This window comes from Hyperoodon ampullatus (assembly GCF_949752795.1).
Source record: "Hyperoodon ampullatus genome assembly, chromosome: 6".
Taxonomy (NCBI): domain Eukaryota; kingdom Metazoa; phylum Chordata; class Mammalia; order Artiodactyla; family Ziphiidae; genus Hyperoodon; species Hyperoodon ampullatus.
In genome coordinates, this window is record NC_136919.1 from 58,601,398 (window position 1) to 58,614,494 (window position 13,097).

At 35.9% G+C, this 13,097-nt stretch overlaps 1 protein-coding gene across 2 annotated transcripts in view; it reads right to left on the reverse strand.

Moving 5' to 3' along the window:
* Positions 1 to 13,097, reverse strand: part of ADAMTSL1 (ADAMTS like 1) — a gene marked incomplete at both ends in the record, with an annotated part of 469,161 nt that overhangs the window by 22,879 nt on the left and 433,185 nt on the right. The gene's annotated exons all lie outside the window — the stretch shown is intronic.

A 13,097-nucleotide genomic window follows, 5' to 3' on the forward strand; every position in this document is an offset into this window, starting at 1 on the left:
CTGATACCAAAACCAGACAAAGATACTACAAAAAAAGAAAATTACAGACCAATATCACTGATGAATATAGATGCAAACATCCTCAACAAAATACTAGCAAACAGAATCCAACAATACATTAAAAGGATCATACACCATGATCAAGTGGGATTTATCCCAGGTGTGCAAGGATTCTTCAATATACACAAATCAATCAATGTGATACACCATATTAACAAATTGAAGAATAAAAACCATATGATCATCTCAACAGATGCAGAAATAGCATTTGATTTTGACAAAATTCAACACCCATTTATAATAAAAAGTCTCCAGAAAGTGGGCATAGAGGGAACCTACCTCAACATGTTAAAGGCCATATACAACAAACCACAGCAAACATCATTCTCAATGGTGAAAAACTGAAAGCATTTCCTCTAAGATCAGGAATGAGACAAGGATGTCCACTCTCACCACTATTATTCACCACTATAGTTTTGGAAGTCCTAGCCACGGCTCTCAGAGAAGAAAAGGAAATAAAAGGAATACAAATTGGAAAAGAAGAAGTAAAACTGTCACTGTTTGCAGATGACATGATACTGTACATAGAGAATCCTAAAAATGCCACCAGAGAACTACTAGAGCTAATCAATGAATTTGGTAAAGTTGCAGGATACAAAATTAATGCACAGAAATCTCTTGCATTCCTATACAATAAAGACGAAAATGTGAAAGAGAAATTAAGGAAATACTACCATTTACCACTGCAAGAAAAAGAATAAAATACCTATGAATAAACCTACCTAGGGAGACAAAAGACCTGTATGTAGAAAACTATAAGATACTGATGAAAAAAATTAAAGATGATACCAACAGATGGAGAGATATACCATGTTCTTGCAATGGAAGAATCAATATTGTGAAAATGAGTATACTACCCAAAGCAATCTACATATTCAATGCAATCCCTATCAAATTACCAATGGCATTTTTTACAGAACTAGAACAAAAAATCTTAAAATTTGTATGGAGACACAAAAGACCCCGAATAGCCACAGCAGTCTTGAGCAGAAAAAATAGAGCTGGAGGAATCAGACTCTGTGACTTCAGACTATACTACAAAGCTACAGTAATCAAGACAATATCGTACTGGCACAAAAACAGAAACATAGATCAATGGAACAAGATAGAAAGCCCAGAGATAAACCCATGCACCTATGGTCAACTAATCTGACAAAGGAGGCAAGGATATACAATGGAGAAAAGACAGTCTCTTCAATAAGTGGTGCTGGCAAAACTGGACAGCTACATGTAAAAGAATGAAATTAGAACACTCTCTAACACCAAACACAAAAATAAAATGGATTAGAGACCTAAATGTAAGACCAGACACTATAAAATTCTTGGAGGAAAACATAGGAAGAACACTCTTTGACATAAACCACAGCAAGATCTTTTTTGATCCACCTCCTAGAGTAATGGAAATAAAAACAAAAATAAACAAATGGGACCTAATGAAACTTCAAAGCTTTTGCACAGCAAAGGAAACCATAAACAAGACGAAAAGACAACCCTGAGAATGGGAGAATATATTTGCAAATGAATCAACGGACAAAGCATTAATCTCCAAAATATATAAACAGCTCATGCAGCTCAATATTAAAGAAACAAACAACCCAACCCAAAAATGGGCAGAAGACCTAAATAGACATTTCTCCCAAGAAGACATACCGATGGCCAAGAAGCACATGAAAAGCTGGTCAACATCACTAATTATTAGAGAAATGCAAATCAAAACTACAATGAGGTATCACCTCACACCAGTTAGAATGGGCATCATCAGAAAATGTACAAACAACAAATGCTGGAGAGGGTGTGGAGAAAAGGGAACCCTCTTGCACTGTTGGTGGGAATGTAAACTGATACAGCCACTATGGAGAACGGTATGGAGGTTCCTTAAAAAACTACAAATAGAATTACCATATGATCCAGAAATCCCACTACTGGGCATATAACCAGAGAAAACCATAATTCAAAAAGATACATGCACCCCAATGTTCACTGCAGCAGTATTTACAATAGCCAGGTCATGGAAGCAACCTAAATGCCCATTGACAGACGAATGGATAAAGAAGATATGGTACATATATACAATGGAATATTACTCAGCCATAAAAAGGAACGAAATTGGGCCATTTGTTGAGATGTGGATGGATCTAGAGACTGTCATACAGAGTGAAGTAAGTCAAAGAGTAAAACAAATATCGTATATTAATGCATGTATGTGGAACCTGGAAAAATGGTACTGATGAACCAGTTTGCAGGGCAGAAGTTGAGACACAGATGTAGAGAACAAACGTGTGGACACCAAGTGGGGAAAGCCATGGGGGTGTGGGGATGTTGGTGTGATGAATTGGGCAATTGGGATTGACATGTATACACTGATGTGTTTAAAATTGATGACTAATGAGAACCTACTGTGTAAAAAAGTAATAAATTAAAATTCAAACATTAAAAAAATATATAAATAAAGCATCACCAAAAAAAAAAAAAAAAAAAAACACGAATTGGAGAGAGAAAGAGTTTTCCAGATAAGCAGAAGGCAAGGGAGTTATCACTACTGAACCAGCCTTCCAAGAAATGTTAAAAGGACTTCTTTAAGCTGAATAGAAAGGGCAATAATTAGTAACAAGAAAAGATAAACCTCAATAGAAAGGTAAATATACAGAACATGTAGTGGATTAATCACTTATAAAGCTAGTATGAAGGTAAGAAGACAAATGTGGTAAAAATATCTATGATTACAATAATTCTTTAAGGATACACAAGATAAAAAGATATAAAATGTGACATCAGACTCATAAAACATGAGGAAGGGGTAAGAGTAAAAATGTTAAGCTTTAGAATGGTTTAAGTTTACAACAAACTTAAGTTTTTATCAATTTAAAATAGACTGTTAGGGATATACTCTATAATATATAAGCCTCATGGTAACCACAAAGCAAAAATGTAATCACAAAAAATAAAGAAAAGGAATATAAGTATACCACTTAAGAAAGTCATCAAACCACAAAGGAAGAAAGCAGTAGCAGAAGAAAGGAAGAGAGAGGAGTACAAAACAGCCAGAAAGCATTAAGTACATACATACCAATATATCTTTAAAGGTAAATGGACTAAATTCTCAATTCAAAAGACAGAGTAGCTGAATGGATAGAAAAAAACAAGACCCATGTATATGCTGCTTACAAGAGACTCCCTTCAAACGTAAGAACACACAAACTGAAAATGAAGGGATAAAAGATATATAAAAAGATATTTCATGCAAATGGAGCCCAAAAGAAACTGGGGGTAGCTATACTTATGACAGTCTTTGTTTAAAAGTCTAATTTTTCTGGTATAAGAGACAAGGGAACTGCATAATGATAAAGGGGTCAATCCACAAGAGGATATAACATTTGTAAATATTTATGCTCCCGACATAGGAGCACCTAAATATATAAAGCCAAATATTAACAGACCTAAGAGGAGAAATAGACAGCAATATAAAAATAGCAGGGGGCTTTAATACCCCACTTATATCAATGGATAGATCATCCAGAGAATCAATAAAGAAACATCAGCTTTAAACAATATGTTAGACCAGATGAATTTAACAGATATATATAGAACATTCCATCCAACAGCAACAGAACACACAGTCTTCTCAAGTGCACATGGAACACTTCCTAGGATAGATCATATGACAGGCCAAAAAACAAACCTTAATAAATTTAAGATAGAAATGATATCAAGATTCATTTCTGACCTCAACAGTATGAAACTAGAAATTAACTTCAAGAAGAAAACTGGAAAATTTGCAAATACGTGATTAAACAACATGCTACTGAACATTCAGTGGGTCAAAAGAGAAATAAAATATTTTGAGACAAATGAAAATGGGAATATTACATACCAAAACTTGCGGGGTATGGCAAAAACAGTTCTGAGAGGGAAGTTCACAGTGATTGATAAGTGCCTACCTCAAGAAACAAAAGTCTCAAACAACCTAACTTTACACTTCAAGGAAATAGAAAAAGAAGAAAAAATGAAGGTCAAAATTAGTAGAAGGGAGAACAATAACAAATTTTAGAGCAGAAATAGAGACTAAAAAGCCAATGGAAAAGATCAATGAAACAAAAAGCTGGTTCTTTGAAAAGATAAACAAAATTTATAAGCCTTAGCTAGACTCACCAAGCAAAAGAGACAGAGGACTCAAATAAAATCAGAAATGAAAGAGGAACTATAACAACTGACACCACAGAAATACAAGTATCATAGAGACTACTCTGAACAATTATACGCCAACAAATTAGACAACCTAGGAGACATGGATAAATTCCTAGAAACATACAACCTACCCAGACTGAATCACGATGACATAGAAAATCTGAACAGACCAATACAAGTAAGGAGATTGAGTCAGTAATCAAAAACCACCCAACAAGCAAAAGTCCAGGACCAGAGAGCTTCATTTGTGAATTCTACCAAGCATTCAAAGAAGAATTAATATCAATTCTTCTCGAACTCCTCCAAAAAATACAAGAGGAGGGAACTCTTCCAAACTCAATTTATGAGGCAGCATTACCCTGAAACTAAAACCCAGACAAGGGTGATGCAAAAAAGAAAATTACAGGCCAATATCCTTGATGAACATAGATGCAAAAATCCTCAATAAAATATTAGCAAACCAAATTCAACAATACATTAAAAGGAGCAAACCAAATTCAACAATATTTTAAAAGGATCAAAGACCATGATAAAATGAGATTTGATCCAGGAATGCAATGACGGTTCAGTATCCACAAAGCAATCAACATGTGATGTACCACATTAACAAAATGAAGGATAAAAATCATTTGGTCATCTCAATAGGTGGAGAAAAAGCATTTGACAAAATTCAACATCTGTTTATGATAAAAACTCTTAACAAAGTGTATGTAGACAGAATGTACCTTAACATAATAAAGGTCATATATGACAAGTCCACAACTAACATCATACTCAAAAGTGGAAAGCTGAAAGCTTTTCCCCTAAGATCAGGAACAAGACAAGGATGCCCACTCTTGCCACTTTTATTCAACATAGTATTGTCTTTGCAAGAGCAAATAGGCAAGGAAAAAAAAAAAAGGGCATCCAGACTGGAAGGGAAGAAGTAAAACTCTCACTATTTGCAGATGACATGATACTATTTATAGAAAATCCTAAAGACGCCACCAAAAAAACTGTTAGAACTAATAAACAAATTCAGTAAAGTTGCTGAATACAAAATCAACATACAAAAATCAATTGCATTTCTATACATTAATAACAAACTCTCAGAAAGGGAAATTAAGGAAACAATCCCATTTAAAATTACACCAAAAAGAATAAAATACCCAGGAATAAATTTAATGAAGGAGATGAAAGACCTATACACTGAAGACATTAATGAAAGAAGTTGAGGATGACAAAAATAAATGGAAAGATATTCCATGCTCATAGATTAAAAGAATCAATATTGTTACAATGTCCATACTACTCAAAGCAGTCTACCGATTCACTAAAATACCTATCAAAATTCCAATGGCATTTTTCACAGAAATAGAATAAACAACCCTAAAATTTGTATGGAATCACAAAAGCCCACAAATAGTCAAAGCAATCTTTAGAAAGAAAACACTGGAGGCATCACTGACTTCAAACTATACTAGTGATACAAAATTATAGTAATCACAGTATAGTTTTGCATAAAAACAGACACACATATATTGAACAGAGTAGCCCAGAAATAAACCCACGCATATATGGTCAATTAGTTTACAACAAAGGAGCCAAGAATATACAGTGGGGAAAGGACAGTCTCCTCAATAAATGTTGGGGAAACGTGACAGTCACATGCAAAAGAAAGAAACTGAACCACTACCTTATACCATACACAAAAATTAACTCAAAATGGATTAAAGACTTGACAGAAGACCTGAAACCAGAAAACTGCTAGAAGAAAACATAGGTGGTAAGCTCCTTGACATTGATTTTAGGGATGATTATTTTTAAAGCAAAAATAAAGAAGCGGAACTATATCAAACTAAAAGGCTTTTGCACAGCAAAGAAAACCTTCAATAAAATGAGAAGGCAACTTATTGAATGGGAGAAAATATTTGCAAATCATATATCTGATAAAGGTTTAATATCTAAAACATACAAAGAACTAATACAACTCAATAGAAAAAAAATCCAATTTAAAAAGGGGCAGAGGACCTGAATAGACATTTTTTTGAAGAAGACGTGCAAATCGCCAACAGGTACCTGAAAAAAATAAGGTACTCAACATCACTAATCATGAGGGAAATGCATATCAAAACCACAGTGAGATATCACCTCACACCTGTTAGGATGGCTATTATCAGAAAGCCAAGAAATAATTGTTGGTGAGGATGTGGAGAAAAGGAAACCCCTGTGAACTGTTGGTGGGAATGTAAATAGATGCAGCCACTTTGGAAAACAGTATGGAGGGGCCTCAAAAAATTAAAAATTAAAAATGAACCAGCAATTCCACTTCTGGGTATTTACCTGAAGAAAATAAGAACACTAATTTGAAAAGATATGTGCACCCCATGTTCATTACAGCATTATTTACAATAGCCAAGGTATGCAGCCAACCTAAGTGTCCATCAATGGATAAATTGATAAAGAAAATGTGATATGTGTATACATATATACACACACACACGTATATAAGTGACGTGTGTGTATATACACACACAGGAATATTAATCAGCAATAAAAAAAATAAAATCTTGCCATTTGTGGCAACACTAATGGACCTGAGGACATCATGCTAAGTAAAATATGCCAGAGAAAGACAGATACCATATGGTCTCATTTATATGTGGAGTCTAAACAAAACCAAAAAAATAGATACAGAGAACAGATTGGTGGTTGTCAGAGTCAGGGGGTAGGTAAAATAGTGAAGGGGATCAAAAGGTACAAGCTTCAAGTTATAAAATAAGTAAGTCATGGAGATGTAATATACAGCATGATGACTATAGTTAATAATACAATATTGTATACTTGGAAGTTAAATAGATCTTAAAAGTTCTCATCAGAAGCAAAAATGTTTTTAGTAACTGTATAGTGAAGGATATTAATTAGACTTATTGTGGTGATCATTTTGAAATATATACAAATATCAAATCATTGTGTTGTACTCCTAAAACTAATATAATGTTATGTGAATTATAAAAATAATTCAATTAAAAATTCAGCATCCAATAGAGGAATCAGGCTCCCTGACTTCAGACTATACTACAAAGCTACAGTAATCAAAACAGTATGGAAGTGGCAGAAAAACAAATATAGATCAATGGAACAGGATAGAAAGCCCAGAAATAAACCCACACACCTATGGTCAATTAATCTATGACAAAGGAGGCAAGACTATACAATGGAGAAAAGAAAGTCTCTTCAATAAGTTGTGCTGGGAAAACTGGACAGCTACATGTCAAAGAATGAAATTAGAATACTCTCTAACACCACACACACAAAATAAACTCAAAATGGATTAACGACCTAAATGTAAAACTGGATACTATAAAACTGCTAGAGGAAAACATAGGCAGAACACTCTATGACATAAATCACAGCAATATCTTTTTGGATACACCACCTAGAGTAATGGGAATAAAAACAAAAACAAATGGGACTTAGTTAAACTTAAAAGCATTTGCGTAGCAAAGGAAACCATAAACAAAATGAAAAGGCAACCTGCGGAATGGGAGAAAATATTTGCAAGTGATGCAACTGACAAGGGATTAATCTCCAAAATATACAAACAGCTCATACAGCTCAATATCAAAAAAACAACCCAATCAAAAAATGGACAGAAGATCTAAATAGATATTTCTCCAAAGAAGATATACAGATGGCCAAAAGGCACATGAAAGGATGCTCAACATCACTAATTATTAGAGAAGTGCAAATCAAAACTACAATGAGGTATCACCTCACACTAGTCAGAAAGGCCATCATCAAAAAGTCTACAGATAATAAATACTGGAGAGAGTGGAGAAAGAAGAATCCTCCTACAACTGTCAGTGGGAATGTAAATTGATGCAGCCACTATGGAGAACAGTATGGAGGTTCCTTAAAAAACTAAAAATACAGCTACCATATGATCCTGCAATCCCACTCCTGGCCATATATCCAGAGAAAACCATAGTTGGAAAAGATACATGCACCCCAGTGTTCATTGCAGCACTATTTACAATAGCCAAGACCTAGAAGCAACCTAAATGTCTATTGACAGAGGAATGGATCAAGAAGATGTGGTATATTTATCAATGGAATACTACTCAGCCATAAAAAGAAGGAAATAATGCCATTTGCAGCAACATGGAGGGACCCAGAGGTTGTCATACTGAGTGAAGTAAGCCAGACAGAGAACAACAAATATGATATTGCTTATATGTGGAATCTAAAAAAAATGATACAAATGAACTTATATACAAAACAGAAACAGACCCACAGACATAGAAAAGAAACTTATGGTTACCAAAGGGGAAAGGGGGAGGCAGGGATAAATTAGGAGTTTGAGATGAACATAAACATATACTATATATAAAACAGAAAACCAACAAGGACCTACTGTATAGCACAGGGAACTATACTCAGTATTTTGTAATAACCTATAAAGGAGAATAATCTGAAAAATATGTATAACTGAATCAGTTTGCTGTACACTTGAAACTAAGTCAACTATACTTCCATTAAAAAAAAATTCAGCATCCAAAGCTCTATTCCAGACTTACTAGATGAGAATTTGCATTTGTAACAAGATCCATAGGTGATTCACATTAAAGCTTGAGACAAACTTGCCTAGAGGGTTCTAGAAGAAAGAAGGGGGTGAAGAGTGTTAGAGAGGAAGGAAGGGGGAAAGATCTATTTTTCTGTCTTTTAGGAAAAATTATCACTCAGCATGATCAGTGTGCACGTATATGCCCTTGAGTGACCTCAGTGATACAATGCAGAAACATCTCCCATGGGTAGCCAGATCTGTTCCCAACTGTAATTTCACAAACTGCCAATAAGCCTTGAGGGCCTAGAAGCAAAGCTGCCTTGGGTGGAATGAGAGCTATCAGAAGTGGGCTTTTCCAGGTAAGAGAAAGATGATATCCCCCAGGCATGGGAGCAAGGGGGAGTTCATGCCTCTTTGATTAAGAAGGACATGTATTAGGTCACTGGAAGTAAGGGGGGGGGTTGGTAGAGGCCCCAAAAAGGAGCCTCTGGCTGAGCATATTGATTTGCCAGTGTTGAGCATTATTCCCAGGCTCACCTGGGACACAAATGGCTTATAAGTTGCAAATGAATTCTGTGGCCACATTTTCCCCAAATAACATTTCATCTTCATTAGAAATGACCACAGTGTATTAACTTAATAGGATGTTCCAAGTGATTGTTTTCCAAAGAACACACTTCAGGGTTGGGATGAGGGAACATGAATGCAGTAATGTGTAGATACCAGTTCCAATAAGTTCAAGTTGCTAACAGCCCCCAAGCATTCAGTCACACTATTTCATAGTTACACAAATAATTTGGAGCTGTGTGGTTGCTTTGGCATGTCCTTGCAGGCCAAGCTTAATGGTATGTTTCAGATACTGACCATTCGGAAATTATGCCTGACCAATCAAAACAGTTGTCCTACCAATTAGCACGGGCCTCTGACAAACCACAACAGTTGTTCCCACATAGTTGGTAGGTACCAGCTGATTATCAGTCCTGGCAGGCAGCTCTTAGATGCTCAGTAGGTCTCCAGTAAGTTTTGAACCCAGTCTTTAGGAAAAACAGAGTATATACAATTATATCATTTCCCTCAAGCACCACACCATATATATATATATATTTTTTGGTGCCAACAACATTCTAAACCAGAGAAGGAGTCAGATGATGAATAGGACAACTATGCTTTGTCTAAATAGAGGCCCTATCTACCTGCACTGGGCAAAACCTAGGCCTCTAATTACAAATGGGAGTTCCTGACTTGTGCTCAGTCCCACCTGGCCCAGAAACAATGACCTGGCCCAGAAATTATGACATCACCACACACTGCACCCTTGGCTGCTTCTGTCATGTCCTGATGTGTGTCACTGCTCAGGTTTGCTCTTCCTAATGAAGAACCTTCAGTTTGTGTTGGTCTTTCTTTTCAGTTATAACTAAAACATAAAATTTCCTCTCCAAATGGAGAGTTACTGTGGTTCCTCCCTCCGTCCAGCTGAGTCCCCATTTCTTCTCTCTCTTGAGTTAACCTGGGACTTTTTTGGTTAACCTCCAATGGGGAATTGAGAAAGGAGTTGCTGGTAGCAGCTAAGCTTCAACTCTTCTTGGCCTGGAACAGTGTTTCTCTACCCTGACTGCACATTAGAATCACTTGGGTGGCTTCTAAAACATGCCCATGTTTAGATCCCTCTCCTGAGCAATTGATTTAGTCACTGGAGAAATTTCTTTAAAAGACCAATGTCTAGCAAAGACACCACCAAAAAGGAAAATTACAGGCCAATATCTTTGATGAATATAGATGCAAAAATTCTCAACAAAATATTAGCAAACTGAATCCAGCAACACATGAAAAATATTGTAACACCATGACCGAGTGGGATTCATCCCAAGTTCACAAGGATGGTTCAGCATATGAAATCAATCAATGTGATAACACCACATAAACAAAAGACAAAAAACACATGATCATCTCAATAGATGCAGAAAAAGCATTTGACAAAATTCAACACCCATTCATGATAAAAAAAAAAAAAAAAAACTCTTACCAAAGTGGGTATAGAGGGAACATATTTCCAGATAATAAAAGCTATTTATGACAAACCCACAGACAATATAATACTCAATGGTGAAAAGCTGAAAGCCTTCCTGCTAAAATCTGGAACAAGACAAGGATGCCCACTCTCACTTCTATTCAACATAGTATTGGAAGTCCTAGCCACAGCAATCAGACAAGACAAAGAAATAAAAGGTATCCAAACTGGGGGGTCTTCCCTGGAAGTCCAGTGGTTAAGACTTCACCTTCCAACGCAGCGGGTGCAGGTTTGATCCCTGGTCAGGAAGCTAAGATCCCATGTGCCTCATGGCCAAAGAACCGAATCATAAAACAGAAGCAATATTGTAACAAAATTCAATAAAGACTTTAAAAGTGGTCCACATCAAAAAAATCTTAAAAATAAAAAGGTATCCAAATTGGAAGGGAAGAGCTAAAACTGTCATTATATGCAGATGATATGATACTATATATAGAAAACCCTAAAGACTCCACACAAAAACTACTAGAACTGATAAATTCAGCAAGGTAGCAGGATACAAGATTAACATACAGAAATCTGTTGCATTTCTTTACACCAACAACAGAATATCAAAGGGAATGTAAAAGAAACAATACCTTTTAAAATCGCAACCCCCAAAAGAAAATACTTAGGAATAAACCTCACCAAGGAGGTGAAAGACTTATTCACTGAGACCTATAAAACATTAATAAAGGAAATTAAAGATGACTCAAAGAAATGGAAAGATATCCCATGAGCTTGTATTGGAAGAATTAATATTGTTAAAATGGCCATACTACCCAAAGCCATCTACAGATTTAATGAGATCCATATCAAATTACTCATGACATGTTTCACAGAACTAGAACAAATAATCCTAAAATTTACATGGTACCATAAAAGACCTAGAATTGCCAAGGCAATTCTGAAGATAAAGAACAAAGCAGGAGGCAAAACCCTCCCAGACTTCAGACAATACCACAAAGCTACAGTAATCAAAACAGCATGGTATTGGCACAAAAACAATGGATCAATGGAACAGCATAGAGAGCCCAGAAATAAGCCCACACACCTAAGGTCAATTAATCTTAGACAAAGGAGGCAAGAATATAGAATGGGAAAAAGACAGTCTCCTTCAGCAAGTGGTGCTGGGAAAGTTGGACAGCTGCATGTAAATGGATGGAGTTAAAACACACCCTCTCACCATACACAAAAACAAACTCAAAATGGCTTAAAGACTTAAAACATAAAACATGATACCATAAAACTCCTAGAAGAGAACATAGGCAAAACATTCTCTGACATAAATTGTACAAATGTTTTCTTAGTTCCGTCTCCCAAGGCAATAGAAGTAAATACAAAAATAAACAAATGGAACCTAATCAAACTCACAAGCCATTGCACAGCAAAGTAAACCATAAACAAGATGAAAAAAACCTACAGAATGGGAGAAAATATTCACAAACACTGCGACCAACAAGGGCTTAATTTCCAAAATATACAAACAGCTCATACAACTCAACAACAAAAAACAAACAACCCAATCCAAAAAATGGGCAGAAAACCTAAATAGACCTCTCTCCAAAGAAGAAATATGGATGGCCAATAGGCACATGAAAAGATGCTCAACATCGCTAAATATTAGAGAAATGCAAATAAAAACTACAGTGAGGTACCACCTCACACCAGTCAGAATGGCCATCATTAAAAAGTCTACAAGTAACAAATGCTGGAGAGGGTGTGGAGAAAAGGGAACCCTCTTACACTGTTGGTGGGAATGTAAATTACTACAGCTACTATGGAGAACAGTCTGGAGGTTCCTAAAAAACTAAAAATAGAGCTACAATATGATCTAGCAATCCCAGTCCTGGGCACATATCCAGAGAAAACAATACATGCACCCCAATGTTCACTGCAGCACTATTTACAACAGCCAGGACATGGATGCAACCTAGATGTCCATCAACGGATGAATGGATAAAGAAGATGTGGTACAGATATACAGTGGAATATTACTCAGCCATAAAAAAGAAGGAAATAATGCCATTTGCAGCAACATGGATGGACCTAGAGATTGTCATACTGAGTGAAGTAAGACAGAGAAAGACAAGTATATGATATCGCTTATTTGTGGAATCTAAAAGAATGGTATAAATGAACTTGTATGCAGAACAGAAATGGAGTCACAGATGTGGAGAACAAACTTGTGGTTACCAGGAGGGAAGGAGGGGGAGGGATAGATTGGAAGATTGGGATTGACATATAGACGCTACTATG